The following is an 11,724-nucleotide window of genomic DNA, read 5'->3' as shown; positions in this document are numbered from 1 at the left end:
TTTAAACTTTCTATTCATCAAAAGATCCTAAAAAATTTAAGAAAAAAAAAATGTATGATGGTTTCCACATAAAATGTGAAGTACAACTGTTATCAATCTTGATAATAATAAAAAATGTTCATAAACAGCAAATCAGCATATTAGAATGATTTCAGAAGGATCATGTGACACTGAAGACTGGAGTAATTATGCAGAAAATTCAGCTTTGCATCACTGGAATAAATGACATTTTACAATATATTCACAAGAAAATGTCAAAATATTATTGACTTGACTGTATTTCTGATAAAATAAACTTGCTTACAGTTTTGGTAAGCAAAAGGACTTCTTTCAGTAATGCAAAAAAATCTTACTGACTCCAAACTAGGTGAATTTTTAACTTGGCACAAAAAATATGCCAATGTCACAAGACAAATGACTTTATTCCCAAATTTTTTGGTGACCTAAAGCGGGGTGGACAAAAATCATCCACGTTCCCACTGTAAATGATGTCTGTGCTCTTTACCCATCACTGTAGTCTCTCTCTCTCTCTCTGTCCATCTCCTCTCCGCCTTTCGTCCCTCCAGATTTTCTGAGAAAATAGCTGAGGGCCAGATGAAGGCTTTGGCTGCCTCTTTGCGTTACCAGCTAAGACAAATATTTCCCAGGACGAGTCCCGTTGCCCGCAGGATGTTTACACGCAGCTCCCCTCCCACCCTCGGCCTTGCTTTGCCTCTTTCATCCACTTCCTTCGCTTCACCCCCCAGACACACACAGATAAACACAAACAGCGTGTATCGGGCAGATCACCTTCACGCGCTTTTGGTTCAACTGCCTCTGACCTCCTTGTCTTGCCCCAGATTTGCGTGACCTCACCCTGTAGGCCAAGTACACAAAACAGGCTCTGTCAGTTAGCATAGCGTAAGGTCTAGCCTAGCATAGCACACAGAAATCTTTGAGGAGAGCCTTCGTGCCAAACTGAGAAGAAAAGACAAACACCATGATACTGTAGACTGGAGAATGTCTAAAACAAACAGGCTGAATCAACAACGGGACTGAAATGGAAATAAAAGTAGCAGGTATTTGATCATTTTTTAGATCAACATCTGTGAATGAGCGCATCATCTGGAAAGCATCATTTTTTGTGCAAACAAAAAAAAGAAAGGAAAAAAACCTTTAAGGGGGAAAAAACACTTAAAACTCTTTTCTAGTTTATTTAATTTTGGATGCATTCTTTAGTGGAAATGCCTTTATTCCTAATTTCATATTTTATTTATTTATCCTAAATCCACACAACTAAATACTATTTTTACACTTAAATGGCACCATTTGACAAATTACGGCTTGACTGGAAATGATGCACAATACTGCTATTCTTTTCACCAGGGATATTTATTTTTTTGTATTTGTCTTTTGTTTTCCTCCCACATCACATGTCTCATATTTCATCTTAAGCTCTTCACTGGCACTGACGTCTGCTCAGTAAACAACACTAACATAAATCATTACTTGGGGCAAAATTGTTGGCTGGAGACAATGACGCCACAACTGAGGGACAGACGAAATGTGTATAAATACTTATAGAAATCAACAATTTACACAATATAATATTAAAATAGTTTATGTACATTTCACTTCTATTTTTATAAACTAATAATAATAATAATTATTATTATTATTATTATTAAAAATAATATTAAAATAATCATAAATTAAGATTGATTGCAGACATAGGACAATATGTTTATTACTACCATTTATTTATTAATACAATTTATTATTGTTGTTTTAATATTGTCCCAGATCCACACTTTTAATCGTAAAATATATAAAACCACCACAAAAATATGAATTATTATATTGTTATTATTACAATATTAAATTCTGTTTTATTATTTTAATAATACTTTTTAAGTAACATTATTTTCTATATATTTTATTATTAATTATCTAAATATGAGTAAGATAAAAAAAATAATAACATAATAATCATAATTGAAAAAATAATTATTACACTAATAATAAATTAAGATTGATTGCGGATCTGAGACAAATACCCTTTATGTATTTTGGTATTATTATTATTAATGTTTTAATCGTGTTTGAGATCCATACTTTCAATCTTAAAATCTGTAAATCCATCACAAAATTATGAATTATTATCATTATTGTTGTCGTTGTTTGCTTGTTCAAACTTTCAAATCTGAAATTGTATTTATTATTTTTTATAATATTGCTTTTTTAATTTATTATCTAAATAGGAGTGAAACATCTATAAACTATTTAAATATATTATTAATTTATTATGATTTTTTTTTTTTTTTATGATTTCAACAAGTAGCAAAAATACCTTCACAAATAAGAAAAAAATAAAAATAAAAAGTTAAAATCCAAAACATAAAAGTGTGCAAAGTTGCAAAGATGGTTAGTTGGCATCCCACCAAAAACATTAGATTAACCAGCTGTATGAATGCCTACTAGCCACAAAAAAATACAGAGATTTGGCAACTTTCAGCAATTTAATCACCGCCAGTGTGAACGAGACATGAAACTTTGCGAATTCAGCTGCCGAATATTGTTCTAACGTCCGACAGGGATGTCTTGGGATGTACATAATAGCTCCAAAAATGACATTGTCCAGATGAAACAGATCACATGGATGTCTAAGCAGTCTGGGCTGAATCATTACTAAGTGTCTAATTCATTGTCTCTCTTGTCTCGCCCTAATTGAAAGTCAGTGCCTTTCATAGCTCTAGATTACTTCCGGTTTTGCTGCATGTCTTGACAGAAGTCCAACACTGAGAGGTCACTGAGTGCACTTAGATTTACAAAGTGAGCCTTTACTTTACCAACTAACCATGAATAAATACAACAGACCATGACAGAATGAGAAAAAGAGAAGGAAAGAAAAAAAAAAACAAGGGGAAAAACATAGAAATGGCATTTTTCATTTCAGAGGACAGAGAGCCTGTCCTTGATTAACATCTCACTTAATGCCACGTATTTTGGAAGCATCCGGTAAAATCTGTATTCTCTCATTCTGTAAATCCCTTCAGTTGATTTAGAGGAATTAAGGGCTTTGTTTCTCTCATGCTGCCTGTAAAGGGTTACACATCTCTCCTTATTAAACGTACTGTGCCAATTCAGCAAAACATGTCACAGCTTGACACGTTCAGACCTGAACTCTCTCACGGGCCGCATACTTCTGCTATTGAGGACGCTGCGCGACACGCCGACTGGGTTGAAATGCGGAGCATAATAATGTGAGAACTAGATCACTATATTTTCTGATGAAAACGTGAGCAGCGTTTGAAAAACTCATCGCCGCAGCGTTAGGGCGTCGTGGGCGGCTGCCAGGGCGTTGCAGTGCGGTTACCACCTGTTTTATCATCCACCAGGAAAAAAAATCATCTGACGTCTTAGAAAACTGCATAGTGTACATATTCAAAAAGTCATGAGATTTGAGGTCTCATTCATGTTTAAAGCACAAATCATGCACCTACCAGTGTTGTTTTAGCATCACTGAGATATTATTATAGTATCTATTAATATTTTCAAATATTTTTTCTTCATTTAATTTTTTGTTAAAGTTTTAGTAATTTTGTTGTGTTTGTCATTAGTTATACATGCCTATTTAATTTTTATTAATTTTTTTTTTCAGTTTTCATTTGAGTTATTTTAGAACATCAAATTAAACTAAATTAAAATGAAACATGTAAAAGTTTTTTTTTATATATATATATTATATATATATATATATATATATATATAATTATTATATATATTTAATTCGAAAAAAATAAATCAATTATTTAATTTATGGTTTTTTTTCAAATAACAAAAATGTGTATGCTTTCAGTTTTAGTTTTAGTCAACTATAATAACCCTGCAGGAAATGTGCCAGTGTTTTATATAGGGTCATGGCTTTGTTTATTTCACTAACCATAAGTATTCATAATTATAATAGTGAAGCTTGACTTAGCAAATGTAATATTTTGGGTGGATATTTTTATTTAAAACTTTTATATTAAAAATTATATTTTAAAAATAAACAATATTTTAAAAAATGCATAAGCTCATCGCAATGCTTTGTGAAATTAACTTTTCTGTAAACTGGCTTAAAATTTTATTAAAATTAAAATTATTTTTTAAGGAAGAGGAGGAGGAAGGAAAACCTTTAAAAAAAAATACAGCCTATGGTGGGAGCTCACTAGGAACAATTCTGTCCACACTGAATTTTGCTAAATTAAGATCACTTGAGAAACAAAAAGAAAACCAGTTTATTTTTCTTAACCCATTGGCAGATATTTTGCAGTTTAATGTTTAATTTAGCAGAAAACTTAATATCTTGACAGGACTAGGCCATAGATCAATTAAGACATTTAAGCAGTTTTTATAAACATGCTTAGGAAAAAAAACATTACTGGTGTGCACACTAAAACAAAACAAAGGCACTGATATACTTTAAGATCAGTCATTCCAAGTTTCTTTCAGTTAAAAAGCAGCTCAGAATCACATTTTAGTCTAGGACTAGGCTTAAGCCTTGTCTGTGAAACCGGAGGTTGATGTTTTGCTTCACATAAATGTACCTTGATTTAATCGAGTTCCAATATTAGTACTGAAAAATAAATATACTGAGTAAGAAAGTGACTTCTTGCAATGCAACCTGAAAGACAACCACACTTTTGCGCAAATAATAGTGGAATATGGTCTGTGCAACTGTTCACTGGAAATCATAAACAATAATGTCTTTCCTCACAGTGTTTGTCACCACCACCCAGAATGTGATTTCCCAATAGCTGATCTGCTCCTTGTGCTGAAACATCTGCCAAAAACCAGCACACCTTGTTCTTATGTGTGCTTCCCAGCCCATGATGCCTCTGAATGAGTGACTCATTGCATCTGTACAGTTGGATTTGTTTCTCACACCCAAAACAATGACAAACCATCACAACATGAAAGGAGTCGAGTTCTAATTTATCTGCGATAAAGAGAAAACGCGCACACACACACACACACACACACACACAAACATACCTGTGAAAGATGCATTGGGAGGGACTCCACACTTTTGCAAACCGGATTTTCTGGTCTTCTTGCCTCTCTTCACAGCAGTAGCTGTTATATTCATAGTAACTGTCTTAAAGATCAACTGAGCTGCTGTGACAGTGACACACAAAAGGAGAGAATGATTTGTCTGACAACTGATGTGTGCTTACATTGCGCAATGAGGAGAACGAGAAATGTTTTCAACACATTGGCTTTGAAAGATGCGATAATTCGCTGAAAATGAGTTTCGTCTTCATTCACTCACTCTCATGTCGATCCAGTCCAACGTTACTTTCTTTTTTCTGTAAAAGGAGAAAGCAGAATATCTGAGCTTCTGTTTATCATTCAACAAAAGTAAAAAAGTTATTTGTACAGTCAAGCTAAGCGTTCGGGTTAAAGGTGTTTAACCTTGTGTCCGAACAGATGAGTCAGACTTCGCAAACTTCCACAGCGTGACTAAAATGTTCAAAGTAATTCGCAACGATTATTTAAAATCGAGAAACTCAGAAAACTTTCGTCAGACAATCATCGCGACACAGTTTCACGCTGGCAACAGCAACACAATGCGATCCGTTGTGCGATTCGCGAACAAATGGCTCTTACGAACCGATTCGTTTAAATGAGTCAATAAAAAGATTCACAAACTCGTGAACCAGGATCGGTTACTTAAAAGATTAGTTGACTTCAAGAACAAAAAATTACAGATAATGTACTCACCCCCTTGTCATCCAAGATGTTCATGTCTTTATTTCCTCAGTCGTAAAGAAATTATGTTTTTTGAGGAAAACATTGTAGGATTTCTCTCCATATAATGGACTTAAATGGTGCCCCCAAATTTGAACTTTCCAAATGCAGTTTAAATGCAGCTTCAAATGGCTCTAAACGAGTCCAGCCGAGAAATAAGGGTCTTATCTAGCTTAATAATCGGTTATTTTCTAATAAAAAATTACAGTTTATATACTTTTTAACCTCAAACGCTTGTCTTGTCTAGCTCTGTGTAAACGTTTTTTTTCCTGGTCATGACAGTTAGGGTACGTCTGAAAACTCCCGTCTCATTTTCTCCTCCAAATTTAAAATCGTTCTACATCGCTGTTTTTACCCTTTTTTTGTAAAGGGTTTTTGATCTTCTTTGCATGTTCACATTGTAAACTTTGGGTTGGTACTTCTGCAGCAATGTGGGGCGATTTTGAAGTTGAAGGAGAAAGGGAGATGGGAGTTTTTAGACGTACCCTAACACAGAGTTCACACAGAGCTAGACGAGATAAGCGCTTGAGGTTAAAAAAGTATGTAAATCGTAATTTAAAAGAAATAAATTACCATCCATTCGCTAGATAAGACCCTTTTTTCCCTCGGCTGGGATTGTTTTTAGAGCCCTTTGAAGCTGCATTTAAACTGCATTTTGGGGACACCATAGAAGTCCATTACATGGAGAGAAATCCTTAAATGTTTTCCTCAAAAAACATAATTTCTTTACGACTGAAGAAAGAAAGAAATGAACATCTTGGATGACAAGGGGGTGACTACATTATCTGTACATTTTTGTTCTGGAAGTGAACTTATCCTTTAAAGTTACTTTAAAATATGATTAACTGTGATTAAAGCCAAATATTTAGTTATGTTGCAATAAAAGACGCTCAAAGAAAAATCCAAAAACTAAAGAAAACCATTTAAATATTTTAAAAATAATATGTAACTCCTTGCTGCTTTAACTGCTTTATAAATTTTATATGTCTCAGTAAACTGATTGCTTAACATTATTTGGACAATAAATGAAAGAAAAAGAAAACAAAGAAAATATTTCATAAAAGTATTCCAGTCCAGTTTAAAGGAATGAACAGACTTTTTTTTTTGTTATTTGTGTAGTCATTTATTTGGCAGATATATTCTTAAAAAACAGTGGCAATTTATGTGGCAGAAATATGACTAAATGACACCACTAAATTAATAAAATCACTTCTAATGAATCGTTTTTGAGCAATTCTGTAGTTTGCCCTTGATACAGTAATAATGTGGATTGCAGCTCATATCGTTTTTAATCACAGAAGATTTTGATGAGAAATGTTTAAGTTCACACTGTGATTTCTGAGTATTGTATCTTGCCGAATCTGAGAGTGGGTTGGAGACACACTGCTGAACATTTTCAAGAGAACTGTTCTACTTGGTTTAAATTGACTTTACAATCTGCTCATCTCTTTCTCACTCATGTCTGTGTATCTGTTTTTTCCATGTGTTTGTTTTGTTCATCGGACACAGCCGTGTCTATCTGCAGAAGTGTTTGTGTCAGCAGATATTGTGTGCAACAGTCACGCTTGTTTAGTCGTGTGAAGTGAGATTGGACAGGTGCATGCTGGTTGGAGCACACACACTAAATACACGAAGTAAGTGAGAACAAACCTGCGCCCGGCGTGTCAGTCTACTCTACTGTAACATCAACTGTACAGCTGCTTGATTTCGCCTTCTCTTCTTCCCATTGCATTCCAGCATATTTTATAGGGAGTTGAATTTCAAAACATTTTGGTCTGAGAGAATGGCAGTGAACCACAAATATTGGCTTCACAGATGTTTAGTCTATTCACTCACTAATGCATTTGTTTTAAAGGACTAGCTCAGTCATTATTTACTCACCCTCATGTCATTCCTGTATACTTTTCTTTCTTATGTGGAAAAAAGAAGAAATATTTTATGATGCCAATGACTTGGAATATAGTGCACAAACTACATTATTTATTTATTTGCAAATGATTATTATTATTTTGCTGTACAGAAAACAGTATTATAGAGATTCTTCCAAATATCTCCATTTGTGTTTCATGCTACAAAGAAGGTCATGCGGGTTTGGAATGACGTGAGTAAATGATGACAGAATCTTTATCCTGGGTGAAATATTCCTTTAAAAATGAAACACCAGTCTCGCCCTCATCCACACACACACACACACACACACACAGGATGGAGTATCAATCTGATAGATCTGATAAAGGATTTGCTCTTTCCCTTCATTCTCATTGTTATTTAAAGACGGGAACCTTCTGACAAGGTGGCACAGACAGATTTCAACAGCATGCAGCTTCTTCTGCCAGAAATCTTTACCCTGGAATGTGGGCTGATACAACGTCAAACAGCACCTAAACAAAAGACAAACAAAGGCAGAGTAAACACGGTTCATCTATGGTATAGTTCACCTCGAGCAAACACATTTATAGGCATCCTCCTGTCATGCCAAATGCATTTATAGGTTTTTCCACCGCCTATAAATATACTTTGCATTTAGTTATTTTACAGTGTGGTTTGAAAAAGATCGGCTTGGTGCTCCACAAGACCGGCGCTGTCTTCACTACCACTGAGCTATGGGGACGGTTTAGCATGTAATCAAGCTCTGAACGAAAACGTAAATTACGTTTCAGAAAATCATTCTAGCCTACACCAGATGGCGGTGATTCTGAAACCGTACGTTTTTAATACAGTTCGCCCTGAAAAGAAAAGTGTCACTTTGAAATCAAATGAGATGCTTTTGTGTTACATTTTACGATTTTTGAAATCCTACAGCCATTAAAAAAGCAACGTGCACATTCCGCTAAAGAATCCATGATGTTCCAAGATGACGGAATTTTCATTTTTGTATCGGTTTTTGAATTTTCGAAAATTTTCAAATTGAACGTTCTCTTTTTTTTTTTTTTCAAAACAAACATGATACTAGAGCAACAGTCATCCTCCCTCTTTCCATCCAGTTTTGCGCTAAAAACAAGCCCGGACAGCTAACACACCCCCCAGATAAACACATACAGGAAATGAGTGTGGTTGAGCCATGATTCACCCTAGACTGGAAACACTTAATGTCTGTAAGATTCATTCCAGGTTTTAGACAAAGTGTGGCATGTTTACTGCACCAGATGACATTTTTTAGTGGTTATTTGTTGTTTTTGTTTATTGTGAGAGCTTGAAGGAAAGCGCCCTACTTTTAAGTCACTGCTAATTTTGGTATTCACATGAGTGCATTTAAACTGTGCGGTTCCCTGAGGAAACTGCAACGCTTCCCATTAGAAAGTGGAGAATGAATGGATTTTACTTAATGGGCGTTCTGCTATGACGTGGATGAATGAGAATTATTATGGAAAAATTGGAGAAACAAAACATAATGACAAAATAACAACCTCAATTGTGTCTCCTAGACACTGATAATATTAAATGGAGTATTATGGAATATTACAGTTAACTGAGACTTGATAGTGTCTCCCACTTTTCAGTAACCTCACATGCATCTCTAGTTTCAGAAGAGACTGCAATTTCCATTTTTACAAAAATGTAATTATTTTATATCTATATTGATATCTATATCTACACTGAAAAAAAAAATTGTGTAAAAACCATTTTTTTTTGCAAATGAGTTACCAGTAAATCTGACAAACAATTACAAAGAAACGGCAAGTGACATTGAAATAATATGATCTTGTAAAATGTACTCCAATAATCTATATATTTATTTATATTTATGTATTTATTTTTATCTTAAATTTATTTATATTTAGTATTTTTACTTTTACTGTAAGTCCCCTTTTTCCAAGAATGAAAGAAAGAAAGAAAGAATATACAAAAAAAGTTTTTTAAAAATGTGTAGGGAGCTAAGAAACAATAAAATCTATAAGATCTTCATCTGGAAACGTTTATCAGTAAACCTGAATTTGTTTCTATCAAGGCATTCAGATCTATCTGTAAGTGGTTCCTCAAGTGCTAATTTTAGTCCGTTCTGCTTTATATCACTGTCTTTTTTCACCTAACTAGTTCCAAATTTGCGTGTTATCAGTATGAAGCTGGAAGGCCTCGAGACCTTTTTTTAGCCATGTAAGACAGCTGGTTGAAGATGGCAGAACGAATAATGAGCTTTACCTTTCGGTGAACCATAAAGACTGGTCTACGCCTTTAGGCGCAATGCCTCACTCTCTTTGTCTTTCTTAATCTCTCTCTTTCTTTTTCTCATAGTTTCCTATACAGCCTTCCACATGCTGCTTACCGCGGGATCTCGTTCCTTGTACCTGGCTTAGTGAGTTAGCTCAGTAATCTCCAGGTCAACTTGACATATATCTGGATTTTTTCACTGTTTCTAGAAAGCTGAATGTCTCGCTTACACATCTAAAACTCGCAACTCGAGACCTGCTTATCATCAGACATTTCAAAAGCTGCTTTTTAGAGTTTAAACATACATCTCAAAATTATAGATACAATCATCTAGTCTTGAAGGTATCGTTCACCCAGTTTGCTGAAAACTCTGTTTGTTTCTTCATCAGATTTGGAGAAATGTAGCATTTCATCACTTGCTCACCGATGGATGACCTCTGCAGTGAATGGGTGCCGTCAGAATGAGAGTCCAAACAGCTGATAAAAACATCATAATAATCCACAAGTAATCCACACCACTCCAGTCCATCAGTTAACATCTTGAGAAGCCAAAAGCTGCATGTTTATAAGAAACAAATCCATCATCAAGACTAAACTTTAACTTCAAACTATTGCTTGTGGCTAAAATACAAGTCTATAATCCATAGCTTCCTCCAGTGAAAACTGCCTCTTCTGAATCAGGAGAGAAACATGCACGGACCAAGCACCGTTTACAAGCCAAAACAGTTCTAAAAAAATATATATTGATGGATTTTGATGTGAAAGACAACAGGAGATGAACTTTTTCAGTGGAGGAAGCGTTATTATAGATTATGGACATGTTTTTCACCAAAAACAGTGATTTGAAGTTAAAAACACCTAAATGATTGATTTGTTTCAAACACAACTTTTGGCTTAGGGTTAATTGATGGACTGGAGTGGTGTGGATTACTTGTGGATTATTGTAATGTTTTTATCAGCTGTTTGGACTCTCATTCTGACGGCACCCATTCACCGCGGAGGATCCATTGGTGAGCAAGTGATGCAATGCTACATTTCTACAAATCTGTTCCCATGAAGAAACAAATTAATCTACATCTTGAATGGCCTAAGGATTAGTATATCATCAGCAAATTATGATTTTTGAATGATCTAATCCTTTAATGGTTATAGTTGATTGATCTAATTGAACACCTAACAGATCTAACTGAAGATCTGATGCATATTCCACACTGGAATTCAGCGTAAAAATGCATGGCACACAATAAAACTGACTAATTAATTGTAACCATTTTTTTTTACTATTTGATCTTTGCAATAATGTAAATAAAACAAATAATTTGTAAATAAAGCATTATCGAAGCATGTTTTCAGAATTTCAAGTGTTACTTGTCATTTCTTTGTCTTGTGTGTGTGTGTGTAAAAAAATAACTAGGAAATTTTGACTAAAAAAAAAAATAATTCAAAGCAAACTTTTGATTGTATGTCAATATTTTTTAAACTCCTTCCTTGTATGAATTGGATTTTAGAACACATCAAGATGTTCCTGCCTACATTTTGGACCATCTTTCATCTTGGATACATGCCAGTGAGAGTTATTATGTTACAGATAATAATCTTCAAAGTCTAAATAAATGCCAAACTTTGCAGATGTCACCGTTTTGCATGACAACAACTTTGCCAGTTATAATCCAAGCCAAGTAACTCCCTTAAATATGGGAATTTCCATGTTAGGGTACATTTAGCCAGGATTAATCAATAGTGCTTCATTATTCATAACGTTTAAAATAAAGACACTTTTAGCGGTTGCACCTTCACATCTGT

This window comes from Labeo rohita, chromosome 6 (genome assembly GCF_022985175.1).
Source record: "Labeo rohita strain BAU-BD-2019 chromosome 6, IGBB_LRoh.1.0, whole genome shotgun sequence".
NCBI classification, from domain to species: Eukaryota; Metazoa; Chordata; class Actinopteri; order Cypriniformes; family Cyprinidae; genus Labeo; species Labeo rohita.
Note: the sequence above shows the minus strand (reverse complement) of the source record.